A 25,237-nucleotide genomic window follows, 5' to 3' on the forward strand; every position below is an offset into this window, starting at 1 on the left:
AGCCTCCTGAGTCGGCCGTAGATCGAGTCTTGTGCCAGTAACCCCCATACTTGTTTCGCGCTGCCACTTGTCCCTGCCGTAGGTATGGTATGGTTCAGTAACTTGTCAACCCCTGTCCTAGCACACACCGTACAGAGAGGCCATGGTGGAAGATACCGGTTGTAGCCGGTAGGCATGCCACCTGGTCCGGGGGCATGGGTGTTTTCGGTTGGGACCGAGAGGGGAGGCCACCCCTTAGAGCGCGCGATAAAAATTTGATCCCATGCTACGTGAGCTTGTAGCCTCCCCACTTAGAGTTTTGCTTAACAGGTGTCTGGGTGATTCCAGACACGAGTAAAGTTAAGCTGGTGTGTGCAAGTCAGACGTGTTTTCGACTAAAAGACCGTAGACGGAATTAGTTCCGATGGACTAAAGAAATCCGTTACTCATGGGTAAAGAGTACACCCTCTGCAGAGATATAATACCTATTCGAATAGCCGTGTCCATGGATAAGGACTACAGTCTGGGATGGGTCAAGTGTCGGTCTTAGTGTCGGTCTTCGGAGGAAAAACTACTAAACCAGAACATTGATTATGACCGGTGACGTATGATGATTATGATTATTATTATTATGGACTAATCATTTATGTATTTGAATTATTGAGTATCCCTGGGAAGGTTCTACCTCCTGGATATTCACCGTGATTATTCTTATATAAGCCCTTTATGTGGTGTCGCTCAGACGCCCGACTGTGGCATGCTAGTTATTTCATTTACTTATAAGCCCTTTATGTGGTGTCGCACAGACGCCCGACTGTGGCATGCTTGTTATTTCATTTACTTATAAGCCCTTTATGTGGTGTCGCACATACGCCCGACTGTGGCATGCTTGTTATTTCATTTACTTATAAGCCCTTTATGTGGTGTCGCACAGACGCCCGACTGTGGCATGCTTGTTATTTCATTTACTTATAAGCCCTTTATGTGGTGTCGCACAGACGCCCGACTGAGGCACGCTTCATATTATTATCCTTTCGAGGCGTCGCTTCAGACACCCGATCGGTGCTTTTCATTTCTACTCCCTGATTGTTTACTCATGTTTTATTTGAATGATCTGCTTGCGTGCATCATGAACCTTATTTCATAACTGACGAAGTGATCATGGAATATTTCAAAACATGATTATCAATGGCTATATTATACATGTGTTCTTAATGTTTGCGAGTACATTCAAAGTACTCACTGGCTTGTCCCTGGCTATTGTCTTGGCCAGATTTCTTGCGTGGAAAGGAGCGTTGCGATGAAAGCCCCGGAACCTACGTAATGGTGATAGCAGCCTCGCGAAGATAGGAGTTATCCTGGTCAGCTGTTCCTGTGGGAAATGGAGTCCCATAGACGCTGATGATCTGCAAACCGCTTCCGCCATCAACCCCTAGAAACAAATTGTTGTACCCATAGGCCAGAATGGTCTTGTACATCATATTTTGTATTTTGCTTGGAGTTTCTGTAACAAGTTGGTGTCTCATCAGCTAACAGTAATCCTGGGGCTGGTGAGCACAAGGGCCGCTTTTGGGAAATTAATATCCTGAAAATCCGGTCCTGACAAACTTGGTATCAGAGTCAGGCCGACCATTGGCTAATCCTATCTTAGCCAGGTCGAAAAACCTAGGTAAACCAACCCACCAGATCTTAACCAAGCCCCGGCCAAGCTTCTCGTGTAAGATAGCCTCACAGTGACCTGACACCTTTTGGCAGTCGGTGCCCAACATATCAGTCTAGCATGTCGATCATGCGCCAGTGACCGGCCCCTAAATAGTCTTTCTCACAAGCGTGAGAAGGAAGACTCCGTTCCCTTTTCCTATAAAAGGGCACGCTAGCCTCAACCCAGCACAGCACAGCCTCTACCCCAAACCGAGTTATAATGCCTGGCCCCATTGTTCACAATGAGACCACAGCAACCAACCTTGGAGGTTTCGTAACCGTGCTAGCAAACCTCACCCGCCGTGCCTTCGTGTTAGAAGAGCCCTCGGAGTATGTTGTGTACCAAGGGTCCATGAGGTGAGAGCCGTCAATTTTGGGCCACTGTGCACGTCTATGGTACGGGTCTATCGCTAGAACGCCCCTACAGGTTCACCGGAAGGACAACTTCCTTTGAGCCACAAGCCATCCAACTAGCTGCCTGAGAAGCTATAGTTCAACTTCGGCACTTGTCGCCCCGAGTTAACTGTCGCTCCTTCTACTACTACCCCAGCCGTGATGGGTATGGTAGACCACCACAAGTTGCCAACGGAGATCACGAGACGGATCCTGCATTATTGCACCTAGTGCGCTATGTAAGTGCACTAGAGGGACTGTTCGATCAAATCACCCTTGATCTGATTGCAGCTCGTGGAGAACTGATCCGTCGACCCCCAGCAAGAAGAGAAGATGAGCCCGACGCCGACAACCTAGTCGTGCTGTTCGGACAACTGATCTAGACCTTGAGGTCAGCCCCGGCCTTCGACCAAGGTGCTTTGATGACCCCAGAAGTGCCCCGTCGACTTTTGGGAACACACTCCAACGGGATTGTGGCCAACAATCCCCGCAATGGTCATCATCACTACCCCGGCCCTGCAGTTCCTCAACCCCCTCCAGCTAACCCCGATGGTGAAGCCAATGGAGAAGCCTCGGCATCCACAAGGCACGCCCGCTTAGATATAAACTAGGTAGACTAAGTCACTCGAGTAGTACCGAGTCTCAGTATGTCCACAACATGTAGTTGTGTGATCTTGTATTACCGCAGTGTTGTCTGCATGTGCGCCCCTATTTACAAAAATAGCTGTGCATAAGTGTGTTGATGTACGGTTACATTTTTAATTCCGGGCGTAGCTACCAAAACCAAGCCCGACGGCACCCACAGTAACACGTCACTTTTGTGAGATGTGTGTATCTGTGGCTTGGACCCCGACCCCATGAGAGCAGAACCGACAAACAGTTGCCCCTCACCGCGGTAAATAACCCAGCCCAGTTGCTATATAAAAGGCCACCTCGTGACCTTGCCGAGTACCCCTCATCTTGTGCGCAACCCTCACAACCATTTCTTGCCATGCCGAGCCCTAGCATTTATCTGAGGACCCCAGATGCAACCCCAGGTAGCTTTGTTAAAATATTGTGGGACTTTACCTGCAGTACCATGGGTTCTACCCAGCCACCCCAGTACGAGCTGCTCAAGTCGAGGATCACCTCTTCCACCTCGAAATATTGGGCAGTAGTGCACATCCCTCCCGTAAACTCAAACCAAGACCCAACGGAAGTCTCCTTCCTGGGGAAATCTATGTCGACTCAGCAGATGGCCACAGAAGCGGCTGCACATGAAGCGCTTGTTCGCCTTTGATTTGCGGTACCCTATGCCAGCGAACGAGGGTATTACTACTTTCCGAGCCGTGCAGCACCCGGGGAAGTGACATCTTTTCCCGGTGGACGAATTGAGAGAGACCCAGTGCTGGCCAACCTTGTCCAGTATGTCATCGCTCAAGAGCGTTTGACCCAGCGAGTGATGGGATATCTCGAGAGCCTCGCTGATTTAAATCCTCACATCGCCATCGGCAGACCACTGAGCCCCGACCAGGAAAGACGCGTTCATCGACTGATCAATCTGCTTCCCCCGATAGAAGAAGAGTGCGCCCCAGTACCAGAGACGTTTTCTCGGGACCCCGTCCAGTTGCCATTTTCATTTTAGACGTCACTGCTATGTTCTTTTACTCTCACATTTAGTTAAGTGTTGTAACTCATGCGTGTTATTCTAAATCTTGTGCGATGAGATGAACATTTGGTTTCAATTGTTATGAGAAATTTTTGCTGCTGTAAATTTTGATTAACTAATTTTTTTCCTCGCGAGAAATCCTGGAGTGAGATTTCTTCCCCTGAGTTGCTACAACATATGTATCCTCACGACATCGAATTTTATTCACGCAGCACCACGGCAGCAGGCTCACAGCCACAACCACTCGGACACATACACTACTTGCAACACCACATAACCGCGTTGCATCTGGCTAATCATCTCCCTAACACACCACAGTCTCTGAAGGAGAGATTAGTGGGTAATCATCCGGGTACAAGTTACCCAGCATACCGACAACAGTTAGCACCCGAGACCACACCTACTCCTCGTGATCACCGCCACCACGGAGAGCCAACACTCGAGCGGCAGCATCACGATGATCATCGAGGGTCATCGCACACAGGAGCATGGAGAGCCCCAGCAATGCCGCAGCCCTCCGCACATCAGGATCACGTACCAATCCGGCATCGCCTCCGCCATTATAACCTCGCCTCTAGCTTCTGTAAACAGAAATGGAGGAAGAAGAAGGGGATGGAGAAGCGAGGCCGGGTGTGAGGAAGAAGAGAGAAGCACCTCGGCCATTTTATAGCTCGAGCTCGGTGTACGGTGGGCGAAGTCCACCAGCGCCGCTCGTCGCCCGATCGCCGGTGTTCGGAGGCGAATCCGCGAGCAGTGCTGACAGCATGCTGGCCCGCGAGGTGAGTGCACACTGCACCGGCAGCTAGCACGCCGCGCACTACCGCGGGTACGGCCTAGATGCCCTACGCGCTAGACGTCACCGGTGGAGAAAGTGCGGGAAAGCATGCAGGAGAAAGGAAGAAGAGAGAGCCAGAGGAAGAAGAAGAGGCTGACAGTGGGCCCCGGGTCCACCTGTCAGCCAGAGAGAGCACTGTGCTCTCGGGGACGACCAACGTATTTTAAATTTAGAATTTATTCTAAATTTACTGTATCTAGCGTAGAAAATCTCTCGTTTTCCCCCTACCCATAGATTTTTCCACGCAGCGCCAGTGTTCCACACTATGGTTTTACACCACTTATTGCCCTCTCACTGTAGCCACATTTTATTGCATATATTTTCTTAAAATTGCTTTTAACAAATCTCGAGGACGAGTTTTTTCTTAAGGGGGGTAGTGTTGTGACACCCCAAAAATTTTGGCCTTGTTTTATTAATTAAAATTTTGCCAGGAGATTTTAAACTTTCACTTTCTGGATCTTTCTTTTGATTTCAGAACCTTTCTTGGTTATTATGGAGTTTTACCCCAAGTGAAAACTTTCCAAATATATTGGGACTTGTTTACCCTCTCAAGAAAACTTTTCTTTTATCTATGGGGTTAATTATATAATTGTTTTTCCTGATCTTCATTTCTTTAAAAATGGTTTCCCATGGTTTTAGGGCCCCATTTGTACTACAACCCTTTTATAAATTCATCTAAAATTCCAACCAAAATTTGGAGATGTCATGTGATGTTTTTAAATCACTTTTATGCAAAAATATATTTCATTCATTTAATATTTTGAGCTCTACCCCAATTTTTGAAATCTGGTCCAGTGGGCAATTTTGCACTGCAACCCATTTAAATATTTCTTTCTATCCTCCAGCAAAATTTTGGGATGTTCATAGGAGTATGTTATGCAACTTTATGCAAAAACCCATTGATGTTCTTGGTAAAATTTGAGTGAATCAACCTCTTTTTCATTCTGGTCCAGCTTGGTGATTTGTACTGCATCCCTATTAAATTTTGCTCTAGTGGCCATGAGCTTTCTCCTGCTTGTAGTACACCATACCAAACCCTTAAGTCCAGGAGAGTGGACCCATTGGAAGATTTTTCGCTCCTGAAACAATGCCTTTTTCCTTCTGCCCAAAACTGAAGTTTTGCAAAGCTTGCACTAACAAGTTTCTGGCTTTGTCCAAATGACCTAGCCATCCTCTCCTTCATCTAAAGAGACACTGGTCTGGAGCTTTTGCCCCCCCCCAAGAGTTGCCTAGATGCACTTAGCATTCTGTCGAACACCTTGGGTGTATAAGCAGATTTGGCATGATTATTAGTTTGCTTTGTGAACTTGATCCCCTGACCTAACCAGCTTGTCCACTAAACTCCTAGATGGCCCTAGCCTAGACCTGCTAAACCTTAGGTGATTTGGAGCCCTCTGACATGCCGTGGCATTCTGCCAAACATGCGGCATGCCTGCTCTGGGCGCGCCCAGAGCGCATGTTTTGCATGTGCGCGCACCGAGTCGCCGCGTCCCACTGCCGTCGCCTCGCGCTCATTCTGGCCCTTCCCCGCTCGCAACCAACACTCCCGCCCCTTCCCTCGCCGCAGAGCCGCCCCTGGAGCTCTACAGCGCCGCCGTCAGGTCGGCCGTGGCAACTAGCGGCCGGCCACAGCAGGCCCCGGCCATGGCAGCACCGCCCGAGCCTCCCCAGCGCGCCAGCTACCCCTGGGACAGCTCGATCTCATCCGCAAACGCGTCCGCTAGAGCTCGTTGCCGCCACGTCACCCTGCCCCTACAGAATGACGGTCGCCGATGAGCTTATCCACGACCACCGCAGAACCGACCTTGGCCGCCTATAAAACGGAACCCCGAGCTCGACTAAGCATTCAGGCGACCTCAAGCCACCTCTCTAGAGTTACCACGGCCAGCAATCGACGGCGGGAAGCTTTCTTCCCCGTCTCCGATCAATGTGGCCTCCGCCTCGTTCCGGTGCCGTGCGTCACAACCCGAGCCTCCCCCGCCCATCCAGCGACACCACTCGACTCCCCTCAACCTAGCGGAGCTGTCCAACCTCTCATATGCGATCGGGAACCACTGCAGCCTAGAACCCCAAAACCCACCCGAAGCCTCCTCCGCCGCGGAGCTCGCCGCCGGCGACTCCCTCCACCCCCGCCGACCCAACGACCACCAGGAGGACCGCCCCGGTCTTGCGGATCCATCCCAACCCTCTGGAGCCACAGGGAGCCGCCGTTCGCCGGCGTTGATCACCGGAGTCCCGCCTCCGTTCGGGCAGAGGAAGAGGAGGGAGAGAGGACTGGTCAAACCTGACCAGTGGGCCCCGTAGACCCACTGTCAGTGACCCACGCGCCCGTCCATGTTGGATAAGTGAAGGCGTAAAACCCCCAAGTGCGTATCCCCTGCTTCGAAAGCGTATTCTTATCTGAATCGTTTTCTTTTTCTGTTTTATTTTAAAAACAGAGTTTGACTGAAACTTTGACTGGCTATAACTTTTTAAATATAAATCGAAATGATTTGATTCTTTTTCTGTTGTTTCTCAAATATTGTCTAGTTTATTTTCATATTTATTTAAAAAATTTCCAAACAACCTTTTTGTACTGTTTTTAAAGTATGTGTTAATTCAAATTTATTTAAAATAGGATTTGTTGGAGAGAGGAGAAAACTTTCAAAAGTTTTGGAGAGCACCTCACCTCTCCACACCTTGAAGGCAAGCATTCTGAACCCTGGCATAATGTTTTGTGGGTTGTTTGATACGGTTATAACACCACCTCGACATGAAGCGTTGGTTATTTTTATGTGACGATATGATCATACACCTTGAGTGCATAAACGAAAATTTTTGCTGTTAGAAATGGATAAGCTTGTGATAGCAATCACCCTCATATGCCTCTCATGCCTACCCGGAAGGACCCGGGAAAGTCTCTGTCTTGTGTAGACAAGAGCTTGTCCCTCGTCGAGACGGTTATGACTAGTAGGGCAGGGGGAGGTATGATGAGTGGTGGTTGTGTCTGATGGCTGTCTTGAGCTAACCATGCAGGAAATACTTAAGCCTCCTGAGTCGGTCGTAGATCGAGTCTTGTGCCAGTAACCCCCATACTTGTTTCGCGCTACCACTTGTCCCTGCCGTAGGTATGGTACGGTTCAGTAAGTTGTCAACCCCTGTCCTAGCACACACTGTACAGAGAGGCCATGGTGGAAGATACCGGTTGTAGCCGGTAGGCATGCCACCTGGTTCGGGGGCATGGGTGTTTCCGGTTGGGACCGAGAGGGGAGGCCACCCCTTAGAGCGCGCGATAAAAATTTGATCCCATGCTACGCGAGCTTGTAGCCTCCCCACCTAGAGTTTTGCTTAACAGGTGTCTGGGTGATTCCAGACACGAGTAAAGTTAAGCTGGTGTGTGCAAGTCAGGTGTGTTTTTGACTAAAAGACCATAGACGGAATTAGTTCCGATGGACTAAAGAAATCCGTTACTCATGGGTAAAGAGTACACCCTCTGCAGAGATATAATACCTATTCGAATAGTCGTGTCCATGGATAAGGACTACAATCTGGGATGGGTCAAGTGTCGGTCTTAGTGTCGGTCTTCGGAGGAAACACTACTAAACCAGAAGATTGATTATGATCGGTGACGTATGATGATTATGATTATTATTATATGGACTAATCATTTATGTATTTGAATTATTGAGTATCCCTGGGACGGTTCTACCTCCTGGATATTCACCGTGATTATTCTTATATAAGCCCTTTATGTGGTGTCGCTCAGACGCCCGACTGTGGCATGCTAGTTATTTCATTTACTTATAAGCCCTTTATGTGGTGTCGCACAGACGCCCGACTGTGGCATGCTTGTTATTTCATTTACTTATAAGCCCTTTATGTGGTGTCGCACAGACGCCCGACTGTGGCATGCTTGTTATTTCATTTACTTATAAGCCCTTTATGTGGTGTCGCACAGATGCCTGACTGTGGCATGCTTGTTATTTCATTTACTTATAAGCCCTTTATGTGGTGTCGCACAGACGCCCGACTGAGGCACGCTTCATATTATTATCCTTTCGAGGCGTCGCTTCAGACACCCGATTGGTGCTTTTCATTTCTACTCCCTGATTGTTTACTCATGTTTTATTTGAATGATCTGCTTGCGTGCATCATGAACCTTATTTCATAACTGACGAAGTGATCATGGAATATTTCAAAACATGATTATCAATGGCTATATTATACCTATGTTCTTAATGTTTGCGAGTACATTCAAAGTACTCACTGGCTTGTCCCTGGCTATTGTCTTGGCCAGATTTCTTGCGTGGAAAGGAGCGTTGCGATGAAAGCCCCGGAACCTACGTAATGGTGATAGCAGCCTCGCGAAGATAGGAGTTATCCTGGTCAGCTGTTCCTGTGGGAAATGGAGTCCCATAGACGCTGATGATCTACAAACCGCTTCCGCCACCAACCCCTAGAAACAAATTGTTGTACCCATAGGCCAGAATGGTCTTGTACATCAGATTTTGCATTTTGCTTGGAGTTTCTGTAACAAGTTGGTGTCTCATCAGCTAACAGTAATCCTGGGGCTGGTGAGCACAAGGGCCGCTTTTGGGAAATTAATATCCTGAAAATCCGGTCCTGACAAACTTGGTATCAGAGCCAGGCCGACCATTGGCTAATCCTATCTTAGCCAGGTCGAAAAACCTAGGTAAACCAACCCACCAGATCTTAATCAAGCCCCGGCCAAGCTTCTCGTGTAAGATAGCCTCACAGTGACCCGACACCTTTTGGCAGTCGGTGCCCAACATATCAGTCTAGCATGTCGATCATGCGCCAGTGACCGGCCCCTAAATAGTCTTTCTCGCAAGCGTGAGAAGGAAGACTCTATTCCCTTTTCCTATAAAAGGGCACGCTAGCCTCAACCCAGCACAGCACAGCCTCTACCCAGGTGTCTCCCAGTTTTTCGCTATCGTTGCCATGTCATTTGCTTGCGTGTTGCATCTTGTCATGTCATCATGTGCATTGCATCATCATGTTTTCAAAACTTGCATCCGTCCCGGTCTCCTCGTTCCGTCTGTTGTCCGTTCTAAGCCTAGACACACTTGCACGCGCCCGCGGCATGTCTGAAATAGTATTTTATAAGTGGCCGGAAAATGTTCTCGGAATGGGATGAGAGTTGACGGGTGGTCTTATTATATTGTAGATAGACTGCCTGTCAAGTTTCATCGCATTCGGAGATTGTTTGATGCCCCAACGGGTAACTATAGCGGCAGTATAGCTGGTCTAACGTCAGACGTTTTCGGTCTCCGGAAACCGTGCCGGGGTGCATCTCTCCCCTCTTCCCTCAGACCAACCCGCTCTTCACAATCCGCCAGACCCAACCTAACCTCTCTCGTCAGCCCACGGCTCTCCTCCCACGCGTGTCCAAAAAGCTGTCCCGGACCCGACCCAGACTGTCGCCACCGTTGTGTCCGGATCATCCCCAAACGTCTACAAAACATCTTCGTTTTGTTTATTGGACTTCCTAACCTATTTTTTCTTAGCCGTCTGATTTAGATCGAAGGGCTTCCATTAGTCTGCGTATAGACCCACTATATAAACCCGCAACCCTAAATTCTAGGGGCCTTGTCCCATCCATCCTTTCCCTAGCACCGCCCCACTCTCTCGGGATCCTTCCCGATCCAAACCCACCAATCACCAGCCCCTCTCGATCCCCTCCATCCCGAGCACCTCTGCCCGAGCTCGTCCCGCAGCTCCCCATCACCCTCGACCCTGCCTCGTCGTCCGGCCGACACCAGCGACCGAAACCTCGCCGGAGATGAGTGCCCCGACAGCCCCGCTCCTTTTTCCCTCCTGCTTCTCAACCTATTTTTCTCATGATCTTCCCTTTCCTTTCTCTATTTTTCCTCTCGCATGGAACCATGGAGCCGCCGTTTGGAGCTCCATTACCGCCTGTCCCGCCGTCAAGTCCCTGGACCGTCGACTCCCGGCCTCTGCCAACCTTCCTGCGGCCGCCCCGGTGTTCCCGGCCTCCTCCCCGCGGAGTTCGCCGCCGCTGCTCTGCTTCCTGATGAGCAGGGGATGAGGCGCACGCTCACCACCCACTCCCATTGGCCGCGACGCCCGGCACCGTGTCGACCTCCTCGGCTCGCCTTATGCTTCGTGCGTCGACACCACGCCAAGCTGCCGCCATCCCCGCGATGTCCCTGCAGCCAAGTCGACGCTGCTGTCCTCTGCATCGACATGGACGCGCAGCTGGAGCCCCGCCTTCCTCCGCCTCACCTGTGGCCTCTTCTGTACAGGGTCCGGCCCCAATGCACCACCCCATGACCACCTAGAGCACCCACGCCCGCTGTCGACGAAGGTCACGGCCAGGTCGTCCTCGCTGCACCTGCTCCCTTCCCTTGTCTTTGTTCCGCTGAAGCTTCCGCTTGTTCGTAATATCTCTCTCTCTTTCTGCATCTTGGACAGCGCCATGGATTTGGAGCCCTGCACCGAGCTCCGTCCGCCACCGTTGCCCGGAACCGACGTCAGACGTCTCGATCCGCCCGTTCCCGCCGGTTCTCGCTGTCCCCGTAGCCAGGACCCCCCTGTCGTCGTCTCCCGCATCACCATGGACGTGCTGCCATTTCTGTTCTTCAGAAGCGAACAGCAGCAGCTCGCCCGCTCCTCTCGCTCGTGCGTTGACCGAGCGCAGGGTTAATAGGCCTAGTTGCGCGCCCCCTGCAGGGCCTTCCCTCTCCACCAGCTGGGCCAAGGCCCAATGGTCAGTAGCTGCCAAACCCCCCCTCCCCTGTGCTGTTGGGCCAGCCTCGGATTTGGCCCAATGTATGTTTTCCCTTGTCTGTAATTTTTGCCTTATTCCTGAGGCAACAGTTTTGCAGAAAACCCCTTCATGATCATGCATATAATAACTCTCCAACCATGCATCATATGTAAAAACTTTATATATGAAACTTGCTTAGATTTTCATCTAGTTTAATAATATGCAACTTTCATCTATGTTTAAATTTTTTAAAATGATGTTTGTTTAATTGCTTAAATAACTTGCTAAAATGATTTAATTCATAACTAAATAACCGTAACTCGGAATTTAATAAACTTTATATGTAAATGGGTGGAAAAATGCCTAGTTTAACATGGTGACCTTACTTTGCATGTTTAATAACTCTAAAATTATGTTTAAGGCAGAACAGTACCATAACCAAAATATGCACATGAGGAGTTTCCGAACTTGTTGTTTTGTTGTTCCGGCCTCATTTAACCTTGACTAGATAGGTAGTTTTACTTTGCTTCACCCTCTTGCCATGTTTAACAACATTTAATATTGTTGGGTAAATAAACGAGATCGAACTAAATAACTTGTCGTGGTGTTTCGTCAATATGCAACTCTTTGCATATTGAGCTCCACTTAATTTGTAGGATTGCTTGTGTATTTTGCCATGCCATGCCTCTTTAAACCGGACATGCATCATACTTGATTGTGCATCATGCCATGATTATGTGGTGGTTGTTTACTATGTTGTTTGCTTCTTTCCGGTGTTGCTTCTTTGGGTTGGTTCCGGTAACATCGCGTTTGTGAGGAACTGTTCGACTACGTCTGTTTGTCTTCTTCATGGACTCGTTCTTCTTCCTTGCGGGATTTCAGGCATACCCTCGAAATCACTTCTATCTTTGCTTGCTAGATGCTCGCTCTTTTGCTATGCCTATGCTGCGATACCTACCACTTTCTTATCATGCCTCCCATATTGTTAAGCCAAGCCTCTAACCCACCTTGTCCTAGCAAACCATTGTTTGGCTATGTTACTGCTTTGCTCAGCCCCTCTTATAGCGTTGTTAGTTGCAGGTGAAGATTGAAGTTTGTTCCTTGTTGGAACATGGGGATTTTGTTACTTGTTGGAACATGGGGATTTAATTAATGCATCTATATATTTGGTAAAGGGTGGAAGGCTCGACCTTATGCCTGGTGTTTTGTTCCACTCTTGCCGCCCTAGTTTCCGTCATATCGGTGTTATGTTGCCGGATTTTGCGTTCCTTACGCGGTTGGGTTATAATGGGAACCCCTTGACAGTTTGCCTTGAATAAAACTCCTCCAGCAAGGCCCAAAATTGGTTTTACCATTTGCCACCTAGCCTTTTCTTTCCCTTGGGTAGGACTGCCCAAGGGTCATCTTTATTTAAACCCCCGGGCCAGTGCTCCTCCGAGTGTTGGTCCAACTTTTCAGCCGCCGGTGGCCACCAGGGGCAACTCTGGGCTGGCCTACCCGAAGTTTGGACAATCCGGTGTGCCCTGAGAACGAGATATGTGCAGCTCCTATCAGGATTTGTCGGCACATTCGAGTGGCTTTGCTGGTCTTGTTTTACCATTGTCGAAATGTCTTGTAACCGGGATTCCGAGTCTGATCGGGTCTTCCCGCTAGAAGGAATATCCTTCGTTGACCGTGAGAGCTTGCGATGGGCTAAGTTGGGACACCCCTGCAGGGATTTGAACTTTCAAAAGCCGTGCCCGCGGTTATGGGCAGATGGGAATTTGTTAATGTCCGGTTGTAGAAAACCTGAAGTTTACCTTAATTCAAATGCACCAACCGCGTGTGTAACTGTGATGGTCTCTTCTCGGCGGAGTCCGGGAAGTGAACACGGTGTTGGAGTAATGCTTGACGTAGGTTGTTCTAGGATCACTTATTGATCATTGTTTCTCGATCGTGCTTTGCCTTCTCTTCTCACTCTCTTTTGCGTATGTTTAGCCACCAAATATGCTAGTCGCTTGTTGCAGCTCCACCTCATACCTTTACCTTACCCATAAGCTTAAATAGTCTTGATCGCGAGGGTGTGAGATTGCTGAGTCGCCGTGACTCACAGATACTTCCAAAACCAGTTTCCAGGTGCTGATGTTACCGAGCAGGTGACGCAACCAATCTCAAGGAGGAGCTCGATGAAGATCTTGTCCTTTGTGTTGTTTCTTTCTAGTTGATCAGTAGTGGAGCCCGGTTGGGGTCGATCGGGGATCTGTGTAGCTTTTGGGGTAGTCTTCTTTTATTTTGGTTCCGTAGTCAGACCTTGATTGTATTTGGTTGATGTAATGCTTTATTCATGTATTTGTGTGAGGTGGCGATTGTAAGCCAACTATGTATCTTTTTCCCTTATGTATTACATGGGTTGTGTGAAGATTACCTCACTTGCGACATTGCTTTCAATGCGGTTATGCCTCTAAGTTGTGCTTCAACACGTGGGAGATATAGCCGCATCAAGGGCGTTACACAATGCTTGCAAGGCTTAAGTGATGTGCATTACCGAGAGGTCCCAGAGATACCTCTCCGACAATCGGAGTGACAAATCCTAATCTCGAAATACGCCAACCCAACAACTACCTTCGGAGACACCTCTAGAGCACCTTTATAATCACCCAGTTACGTTGTGACGTTTGGTGGCACACAAAGTGTCCTCCGGTAAACGGGAGTTGCATAATCTCATAGTCATAGGAACATGTATAAGTCATGAAGAAAGCAATAGCAACAAACTAAACGATCAAGTGATATGCTAACGGAATGGGTCAAGTCAATCACATCATTCTCCTAATGATGTGATCCCGTTAATCAAATGACAACTCATGTCTATGGTTAGGAAACATAACCATCTTTGATCAACGAGCTAGTCAAGTAGAAGCATACTAGTGACACTCTGTTTGTCTATGTATTCACACATGTATTATGTTTCCAGTTAATACAATTCTAGCATGAATAATAAACATTTATCATGATATAAGGAAATAAATAATAGCTTTATTATTGCCTCTAGGGCATATTTCCTTCAATCTTCGCACGCAAGGAAGTGCGTCCGGGCAAAAAAAACAATTCACTCCCTGACTGCTGGGACCGACCAGCTACATCTTTGCAGGCAAGGAAGTGCCTGACAGTCGGGACCCACCTGGTTGAAGCGTACGTAGCGTTGTCATTTTGGTCGCGAACGTGTACGTACATACTGGTCGATGTAGAGGTGCACACGTGTCGTAGTAGAGGCGTGCACATGTCGTAGTAGAGGCGCGCACGTAGCATTTACACGTACGTACAGCGGCCAGGGTGCAAGAAAGAAAATACGGCCACGTATGTGTACATACGGGCGGGGTCTCAAACGCCTACTCGCGCATACGTACGGCCAGGGCTCGTGTACATGGCTGGGTCGGAACAGAGAAACAACGTCGTCGTCGTGTTCATGGGGAGGCAACGGAATGCGTCATGTTCATGGGGAGGCAACGGAATGCGTCGTGTTCATGGGGAGGCAACGGAATGCGTCGTGTTCATCGGGAGTGCTTGGACGGAACAGCCGATGGAAACGAGGCCTGGCGTACCACAGAACGGAGGAAACAGCCTTATGTTCGACCGGCCACGTTTGAAACGGGATCCTGTTCATCGGTAGGGGTCTGGCGTACCGCAAAACGGAGGAAACGGACCTCCTACGGTCGAAACGGGGGTCCTGTTGATCAGGAGGGGTGTGGCGTACCGCAAAACGGAGGAAATGGACTTGTGTTGGAGCGCTACGGTCGAAACGGGGGTCCTGTTCATCAGGAGGGGTGTGGCGTACCGCAAAACAGGACTCCACGGGATACTGTTCATCTCCACTGTCGACCTCCTCTAGCCTCCACGGGCTCCTGTTCATCCAGCCTCCACGGGCTCCTGTTCGTCCAGCCTCCACCGCGCGCTACTCCACCGGCTACTGTTCAACCACCCCTCCATCATCTACTGTTCATCCAGCCCTCCACACCACGGGGTCCTGTTCAACCACGCCTCCACGGGCACCCCTCCACCGTCTACTATTCATCCAGCCCTCCACACCACGGGATCCTGTTCAACCACCCCTCCACCGTCCAGTGTTCATCCAGCCCTCCACACCACAGGGTCCTGTTCATCCACCCCTCCACCGTCTACTGTTTATCCAACACTCCACCACACCACGGGGTCCTGTTCATCTAGAGGCAATGCCACCGCTCACTGTTCATCCACCCCCCCGCAACGGCCACTGTTCATCCCATCGATCGGCTTTAGTTAGCAGCAGTAGCGAAGGAATCGCTCGATCAGGTTCAGTTAACAGCCATCGATCGATCGCTCGGGTTCAGTAACGCGTAGCCTACAGTGCAATCACTCGGGTTCAGTTAGAGCCCAACGCCTCGCTCGGGTTCAGTTAGAGCCAACGCCTCGCACACACGCGCGTACGTGTACCAGAGAAACGCGCATCGCTCGGCCCCCGACCTCCCACCATAATCGGGAACTCCCCGAAATTTTCCTCCCCCTCGCTTCTACCATGGTTTTTTTCCGTCATGGACGGCCCAAAGAATGTCATGCAGCTGCGTCTCCGGCCCGCCCAGGACGAAAAGCCCATTTTCTGTCATGATTTTTTGTCATAGAAGTAGGAGCCCACCACATCTATGATGATACCGGGTTTTGTCACAATTATCATCATAGAAGTGTCATATGTATGACAGAAAAAAATTTGTTCGGCCCAAAATGTCACGGATGTGTCTTTTTTTTGTAGTGTAACTGTTTGGTTAACTATCTGATCTTCTATTAGGAGTATGTTATATTGTGCAATGTGGTGCTCAGTTAATGTTTGGTTCAATTGCTGTGGTGTTTAGTTAACTGCTTGGTTCAATTCTACAATGCGATGTCCAATTGTCATGGGTAGAATTTTGTATTGTTGTGCATGCGAGGAATAAATCGAATTTGGCTGCACTTAATACATGAGAAACATATACAAGTGCTATATTTCCTAGTTCTTAATCATGCTTGGTTTGGGTAAATGGGTTTTCCGTGTGGCTTCAATTAATCTGATGAATCTGCAATGTGCTTATTTTTCATCAACATATTTTACTGATAGCATGCGAACCCTTACTTAACCTGATGACTAACTACCTTATATGTGTTGTAGGGAAACAATGGGAAGCACTGAGGTTTACAATCGAGGTTAGCACGTGCATGGTCCATTGTCTAATAGCACATTATTGTGCAATTGCAGGAACCATTCTAATATTTTGGTTTTAACAATTTGATCTTGCACATGTAGGTCCTGCTGTCAGAGGTTTTGACCCACTGTTCGACCCTTTTTGCATATGGGAAAATGAGTTGTCCATGAATATCAATCAAATCAAGAAACTCAGAAAGATTGTTAGGGTCAAGAAATTAGCGACAAAAAACAACAAGATCTTTGTCTGCACAATGAAGAAGACATCAGTTCACTACAAGATGGTACTAACTATTATACCTTGCCTTTTTTTATTCCTTTGCCCCATTTCCAATATAGAGAAGATATTGATGCACATCCTTATTTTCAGGCCTTTCCAAAGTAGTTCACTCATGATTACCTCTCAAACCACCTCTATGGCCAGGAGGCGAGGAAGGTTTTCATACAACACCCACGGTTCAATATTGAAGTGTTCCTGAAGAGGACGAAGGATGGATGGTCAATCATCCAGAGGCACTAGCCTAAAGTTGCAAAGACCTTCAACATGAATGAAGGCTCAATATTCGCCTTCCGCTTCAGCAGTTTTCCAGATGAGATGCATCTGTCTATATACCGTCTATGATGCTAATTTTGAAAGGTTCTACATGTTGCATGTGGAACTTGCTCCTGGTGTAGTTGTGTAATGGGGTAGCTGAGTGCTGAAGCTATATCATGTTGTACTCTGATGCATTTCAATTATGAAATTCTTCTTCCTTAATATGGAAATGAAATATATTGTGTGCTTAATATGAAATGTCAATTAGATTAATAAATGGATTATGAATAATTGGATAATTAGCCTGCTAATTGTGTTTTGCTATTGCAAACGGTTGTTGAAAAAATACCGTGGGCGATGATCTCAGGCTATGCACATAGTTTCTAGGAATAAACCATGTTGGATCAATGAACAATCACACACGACTTTCTCTTGAAAACTGTTCGCGTTAGGCCACCTTGCGCAAACGTTTACCACATAAAAACGGTGTGTGATGGACAACCTTCGCCACACAGTTTCTCCTACGGACCATGTGTAATACATTCAATAACGCAAACGATTTAACAGGAAAAATTGTGTGTGATGTACCTGTGAACGGAAACGTTTTCCTTGGAGCGACTGTGTGGGATGTGCATATGAACGGAAACGTTTAGCGGGGACTGACTGTGTGGGATGTACTTGCGACCGGAAACAATTTCGCCGTATAATTGTATTTTTAAGCTCTGCTATATGTATTTCCGTATTTGAGTGCTCGCCGGTCACACACGACCTCATTTTGCCGAACGTGTGTGCCAGGAGGGCATATCCCTGATGGTTTCTGGGTCGTGTGGGAAGGACCCCCTATCACCCACACTCACTTGGCGATGGTTCCAAATGCCGTCGCAGAAAGGGGTTAAAGATCTTTTGTTTAGGACCGACGCGTACCAGTGACCCCCTAATTCCATCAAATCATGGGTGAATTGAAAACTCATTTTATCTAGAATTTCAAAGACACGTGCAAGCAGCCTATGTCGATTCTCGATTTAGACTCTTGTGTCTAGGGTGAGGGCGAATCAACAACCAATTGGGTGCGTCGGATCTCGGTCGTTATCCACTCATCGGATAATATTGTGATAGCCTGGCTTATTAGGGATGATAGACTACTCATATCAATAAGGAATCCCTTCTTTTCCGGGAGCCCATTCCAATAGAACTCCAAAGTTAAGCGTGCTCAGCTTGGAGTAGTCTCAGGATGGGTGACCGATCGGAAAGTTGCTCTCAGGTGCGCACGAGTGAGGACAAAGTGCGCAGAAAAGACTAGTATTGATCTGTGGGGCCAGTCTAGATCCCGCCAGGAGTAACAACCATCGGCGGGTGTGTCCGAGGCATTACAAGTTGGTAACAAAGCCGACCCTCACGGTTAAACGGATGTTTGCGGACAGGTGCGCGGTCATGTTGTGCATGACATTTGTGACCCGTCATGGCACACGGCATGGCACATGTGCTGGACTAGAAGCACAGACGTATGTGCCAAGAGGGAACGTTCCTGTGGCCTGACGAGGACATCGGTTCCTCTGAGTGGGGGTGTATGTGATAGCCTGGCTTATTATGGATGATAGACTGCTCATACCAATAAGGAATTCCTTCTTTTCCGGGAGCCCATTTGGATAGAACTCCAAAGTTAAGCATGCTCAGCTTGGAGTAGTCTCAGGATGGGTGAACGACCGGGAAGTTGCTCCCAGGTGCGCACGAGTGAGGACAAAGTGCGCAGAAAAGACTAGTATTGATCTGTGGTGCCAGTCTATATCCCACCAGGAGTGACGACAATCGGCGGGTGTGTCAGGGGCGTTACAAGTATCAACACCGGTTTAGCCGTCCTGATGTTGGAAAAGAATTGTTGGTTCCTTCCCCTTAAGCAGAAGCTCGGGCGGCTTAAGTGCCACTGCAATGATATGGGAGAGCTCATGGTGGCTCTCATCAAATACGCCGACTCTGATAGTACTAAGGACCCTGAGTCTGATGAGGAGAAGGCTGGCAAGGGAAAGAAGAACGACAATCCCAAGGGGCATCAACACAATACGGTGGGTCAAGGTAACAATGGTAAGCGCAAAGCCGACGGCAGTTCAGACTTTGTGGCTAACACCAATACGTAGAATAATAATCAGCATTGTAAGGGGAAGTCATCGGTGCCCCGGTTTGGCGGGCCAAAGTTCAACCTTGAGGCGATGATGAATCAGCCTTGCCCAAAGCATGGTACGCAAGAGAAGCCGGCCAGTCATCTGTGGAAAGATTGCTTCATCATGAGGGAGTATAGAAATTCCAGCTTTTTCCAGAACAATCATGGCCCGCATGGCGGGTCAGGATCCGGATCTCATGGATCTGGCTTTGGAGGTGGCGGCTCAAACTCCGGTTTTCAGGGAGAAGGTAACCAAGTTGGTTTTAATCAGTAATCTAGTCAAGGAAATCAGCAGCAGTAGTCCCGTTATCAGAGTGATCCGAAGCAACCGAATAGTGGTCAATATCATGTGTTTACCACAAGCTTATGCAAACGAGACCATAAGATTCATAAATGGGAAGTGAATGCCGTTGAGCTGGTAGTCCCCCGATACTTGCGATGGTCCAAGCAGCCTATTGTATGGAGCCGTGAAGATCACCCGCCCCGGGTCGACAATCCGGGTCAATTGGCTTTGGTGGTTGCCCCTCAGGTCGGAGGATACAAGTTTACAAAGGTGCTCATGGATGGGGTCGGCAATATCAATATCCTTTACTATGATACTTTTCGATGTATGAATTTGACTGACAAAGATCTTAAGCCATGTTCTACTATTTTCATGGGGTGGTTCCTGGTAAGTCGGCGTATTATGTAGGTCAGATAGCTTTGGAAGTGCCTTTCGGAGATGACCATGATTTCAGAGCTGAGACATTGACTTTTGAAGTGGTCAGGATCAAGAGCCCTTATCACGCCCTATTTGGAAGGCCGACTTACGCTAAATTTATGGCGTGGCAATGTTACATTTATCTGCAGCTTAAAATGCTGGGTTGAAAGGGTACCATCACGGTCCATGGCAACATGAAGATAACCTTAAGAGGGTGATGATGCTTACGCTGAGTTTGTTTGTGCAACAGAGGAGTTGAAGTTTTATCAAAATAACGTTGACCCGGCAGACATTACCCCCTTGAAGAAGCCTATGACAGAGCATGACCCTTTGTTGAAGTTTAAATCGGCGGATGACATCAAGCAGGTTGATTTGTTCCTAGCGACTCATCCAAGCAGTTCAATATCAATTCTAATATGGATCCGAAATATGAAAGCGCGGTCATCAAGTTCATCCGTGAGAACCGAGACATCTTTGCATGGAAACCTTCAGACATGCCGGGTATACTGAGGGAACTCGCCGAGCACACTCCCAATGTGGATCCAAAAATTAAACCGGACAAGCAATTCCTTCGTCATTTTAATGAAGAGCGGCGCAAGGCCATTGGTGAAGAAGTGGCCCGGCTCTTGGCGGCTGGGTTTATTATTGAAGTTTTTCATCCTGAGTGGTTGGTTAACTCGGTGCTAGTACTTAAGAAGAATGTTACTTAGCGTGTGTGTGTGCATTCCACAGACCTTAACAAGGCCTATCCGACTGATCCTTTTGCTCTCGCTCATATTGATCAGATCATTGATGCTACGGCGGGTTGTGAGCATTTGAGTTTTTTGGATGCTTATTCTGGTTATCATCAGATCAAAATGGCAGCTAAGGACCAGGAGAAGACGTCCTTCATCACTCCTTTTGGAGCCTTCTGCTATGTGTCTATGCCCTTTGGGCTCAAGAGTGCCCATGCGACTTACCAGCATTGTGTTCAGAATTTTCTTCACAACCAGATTGGACGCAACATTCATGCTTATGTAGATGACATCATTGTGAAGTCCAGGAAGAAGGAAACCTTGTTAGATGATTTGAAGGAAACCTTTGACAACCTCCGGGTCTACAAAATGATACTTAACCCGGCCAAGCGTGTTTTTAGTGTGCCAGCCGGTAAGCTGTTAGGTTTTTTGGTTTCTGAGAGAGGCATTGAAGCTAACCCGGAGAAAATCAAGGCTATCACTTCTTTGGCTAAGCCGGCATGTATCAATGATGTCCAATGTTTGGTGGGTCGTATCGCGGCTTTGAGCTGGTTTATAAGCCGCCTGGGAGAGAAGGCTATCCCTTTATATCAGATGATGAAGAAAACATATCACTTTGTATGGAGTGATGCAGCTAATCAGGCTTTTGAGGCATTGAAAAAGCAGTTGGCTGAGCCACCAATCCTTGCAGCTCCCATTGATAAGAAGCCCTTGCTTTTATATGTGGCTGCTAACAGTAGAGTCGTTAGTGTGGCAGTTGTTGTGGAAAGGAAGGAATCAGGCAAGGAATATCCGGTTCAGCAGCCGGTTTACTATGTCTATGAGGTACTCATTGAATCCAAGCAGAGATACCCACATTGGCAGAAGCTGGTTTATGGCGTGTTCATGGCTAGCTGTAAGTTGAAATAGTATTTCCTTGGTCATCCTATCACTGTGGTTAGTTCTGCTCCTTTAGGGGATATTATTCAAAACAGAGAAGCCACAGGCCGCGTGGCCAAGTGGGCCATTGAGCTTGGACCCCATGGTTTGAAATATATGCCTCAGACAGCCATCAAGTCTCAATCACTTGTGGACTTCATCAATGACTAGATAGAGTTGCAGATGCCTGAGGAGAAGCCGGATAACACATATTGGACTATTCACTTTGATGGGTCTAGACAATTGGAAGGCTCGGGGGCTGGAGTTATTTTGACTTCCCCACGAGGTGATAAATTTTGTTATGTCTTAAGGTTGATGTTCCCTTGTACTAACAATGCAACTGAGTATGACGCCTTGCTCCATGGTCTTCGAATGGCTAAAGAGATGAATCTAAGCCGGGTGAGGTGTTTTGGCGACTCAGATTTGGTGGCTCAGCAAGTTTCAGGGACTTGGGATTCCAAGGATCCACTCATGGCGGCTTATCGCCGCTATTGCTGGTCATTTCAAGGGCTATCAAGTGGAACATGTTGATCGCAGGAAAAATGAGGCAGTTGATGCTTTAAGCCGGCTGGGGTCCCAATGTAAGCCAGTACCACCTAATGTTTTCCTTGATATTTTGCATAACCATTCAGTTAAATTTCCTATGAAGGAAGAACTTGCTGTTCCTGACTCGAAGGCATAGTTGGTGGTGGCTCTTCATGCTACTCCTGATTGGACAGTTCCATATTTGACTTATATGACCCGGGGTGAGTTGCTTGAGGATGAAACTTTGGCCAGGCAGATAACCCGACGGTCTAAGTCGATGACTATTGTCAATGGCGAGTTGCACCGATGCAATGAGTACCTCACTGACATAATAAACCGGACGCTAAACCGGATGTTCCTTGCCTGATTCTTTTCTTTCCACAACAACCGCTACACTGACGGCTCTGCTATTAGCAGGGACATATAACAACAAGGGCTCCTTATCAATGAGCCGCAAGGATTGGCGGCTCAGCCAACTGTTTTTTCAACGCCTCAAACGCCTGATTGGCAGCATCATTCCAGACAAAGTGATCTCTTTTCTTCATCATATGATACAGAGGGATAGCCTTTTCGCCCAAATGGCTTATAAACCGGCTAAAGGCTGCAATACGACCCGCCAAACGTTGGACGCCATTAATACACGCCGGTTTAGCCAAAGAAGTGATAGCCTTGATTTTCTCCGGGTTAGCTTCAATGTCTCTTTCAGAAACCAAAAAACCCAAGAGCTTGCCTGCTGGCACACCAAAGACACACTTGGCCAGGTTAAGCATCATCTTGTAGACCCGGAGATTGTCAAAGGTCTCTTTCAAATCATGTATCAAGGTCTCCTTCTTCCTGGACTTCACAACAATATCATCCACATAAGCATGAACATTGCGTCCAATCTGGTCATGAAGGCAATTTTGAACACAACGCTGATAAGTCGCCTAGGCACTCTTGAGCCCAAAAGGCATAGACACATAGCAGAAGGCTACGAAGGGAGTGATGAAAGTTGTCTTCTCCTAGTACTTAACTGCCATCTTGATTTGATGATAACCCGAATAAGCATCCAGAAAGCTCAAACGCTCACAACCCGCCGTAGCATCAATGATTTGATCAATACAAGGGAGAGCAAAAGGGTCGGCCGGACAGGCCTTATTAAGATCAGTGGAATCCACGCACATGTGCTAGGTGCCATTTTTAATAAGTACCAGCACCAGGTTGGCCAACCATTTAGGATGAAAAACTTCAATGATGAACCCAGCCGCCAAGAGCCGGGCCACTTCTTCACCAATGGCCTCACGCCTCTCTTCATTAAAACAACGAAGGAATTGCTTGACCAGTTTAAACTTTGGATCAACATTGAGGATGCGCTCAGCGAGTTCCCTCCATACACCTGGCATGTCTGAAGGCTTCCATGAAAAGATGTCCCGGTTCTCACGGATGAACTTGATGAGCACGCTTTCCTATTTCGGATCCATATTAGCACTGATACTGAACTGCTTAGATGAGTCACCGGGAACAAAGTCAACCAGCTTAGTGTCATCACCCGACTTAAACTTCAACAAAGTGTCATGCTCTGTGGTTGACTTTGTAGAACTTCAACTCTTCGATTGCACAAACAGACTCAGCATAAGCGGCATCCAAAGCTATCTTCCTATTGCCGTGTACTATGATAGTTCCCTTACGACCCGTCATCTTAAGCTGCAAATAAACATAACAAGGTTGTGCCATGAATTTAGCATAGGCCGCCGTCCAAGCAGGGCGTGATAAGGGCTCTTGATCTTGACGACTTCAAAATTCAATGCATCAGCTCTGAAATCATGATCGTCTCCAAAGGACACTTCCAAGTCTATCTTACCCACTGGGTATGCCGACTTACCGGTGTCACAACTTGATTTTTGGCCCTTTCTTTTTCTTTTGTTTCTCTGAGATTTTTGCTTGAGTTTTCTTTTTTCGTGGCTTTGTGGTATGGAAACTGAAGGAGATGACCTCTTCTTTATTTCCAGAGTGGCCTATCATTCTCAAAACCATCCCTAGACCTTGCCATTTCCATCTTGGACCAAACCCCAATATTCTTTTCATTGGGAATATTCCCTTTTATATTAAAGGAATAACCCAATTTGCCCTAGGTTCTGAAGCAACCCATATTTCCATCACTCCTAAAATTCCCAAATAATTCTCATAATTTTTTTGGGTCATATCTTCATCAAATATGGCAAAATATTTCATTTGCCATGTTCCTCATCATGCTCAATTAATTCCTTTCCTATTCAATCCTGAATGGCAGTTTGTGAAGAAAGTGCCATTTACCTTTTCCCAATTGACCCAAACTTTTTGGACATATTTTCCTGTCCATATAATTTCCTCATGACAAAATTCAAATTAATTTGCCTAGTGAATATTCCTGAGCAATTTTTCAAAGTTCCTGTCTGAGGGAATTGGTTGTGAAGGAAGTAGTAGATAGGATGGTCCAAATGAGTTCAAATTTTGCATGGCCCTTCGTATCACCAAATAAACACCCTCCTCAAGATTTGAGCTCATGCAATGCATCTATGTGAGCCCAGCTCCAAATCTTAGTTTCTTGTCATATTTTCAGTTTGTGAAGCACTATATTTTATATTGCTTCAATTAATCTGAAAATTTACCAGGACATTCTCCTATCCATTTAAGCACTCTCCACCAAAATTTGGCTCGATCCATTACATAATTTGCCCTGTGCAATTTTTTCAAGTTTCTATCCAAAGCTAAGCTATATGAAGTAAGTGCTATTTTGGTTCATCCAAATGCCACGAAACTTGTTGGGTATCTTCATCTCTTCAAATAATTGGGCCATGCCCAATTTCAGCTCAATTTGCCTCTTCATGTGAGTGCAACTTCATCATCTCAGATTCTGGCCATTATGGTGGTTTGTACAGCAAGTACCCTCTAAACCTCTCCTCTTAGTCTGGTTTTTGGTAATAAGCATCACCTTAGTGATTAATCATGATGTGCCAAATCTCAGAGTCTAACCCCTCTCATGTGAACCATGGATGGCAATAAACATTTTGCTGTTGCTCTCATTTCTGGCCATCTACAAATCTCTTATTTGCCCCCAGGATCTTTTCTTCCTTTATTTCAACTAAGGGCACCAGCGACTTTCTGCTAGACACCAATTTGGGCGCCAGTGAGCATTGAATGCCCAGGGTCACGCGGTGACCACTGCCCTGGCATGCCATGG

The sequence above is a fragment of the Triticum aestivum genome, chromosome 2A, assembly GCF_018294505.1.
Source record: "Triticum aestivum cultivar Chinese Spring chromosome 2A, IWGSC CS RefSeq v2.1, whole genome shotgun sequence".
Lineage (NCBI taxonomy): Eukaryota > Viridiplantae > Streptophyta > Magnoliopsida > Poales > Poaceae > Triticum > Triticum aestivum.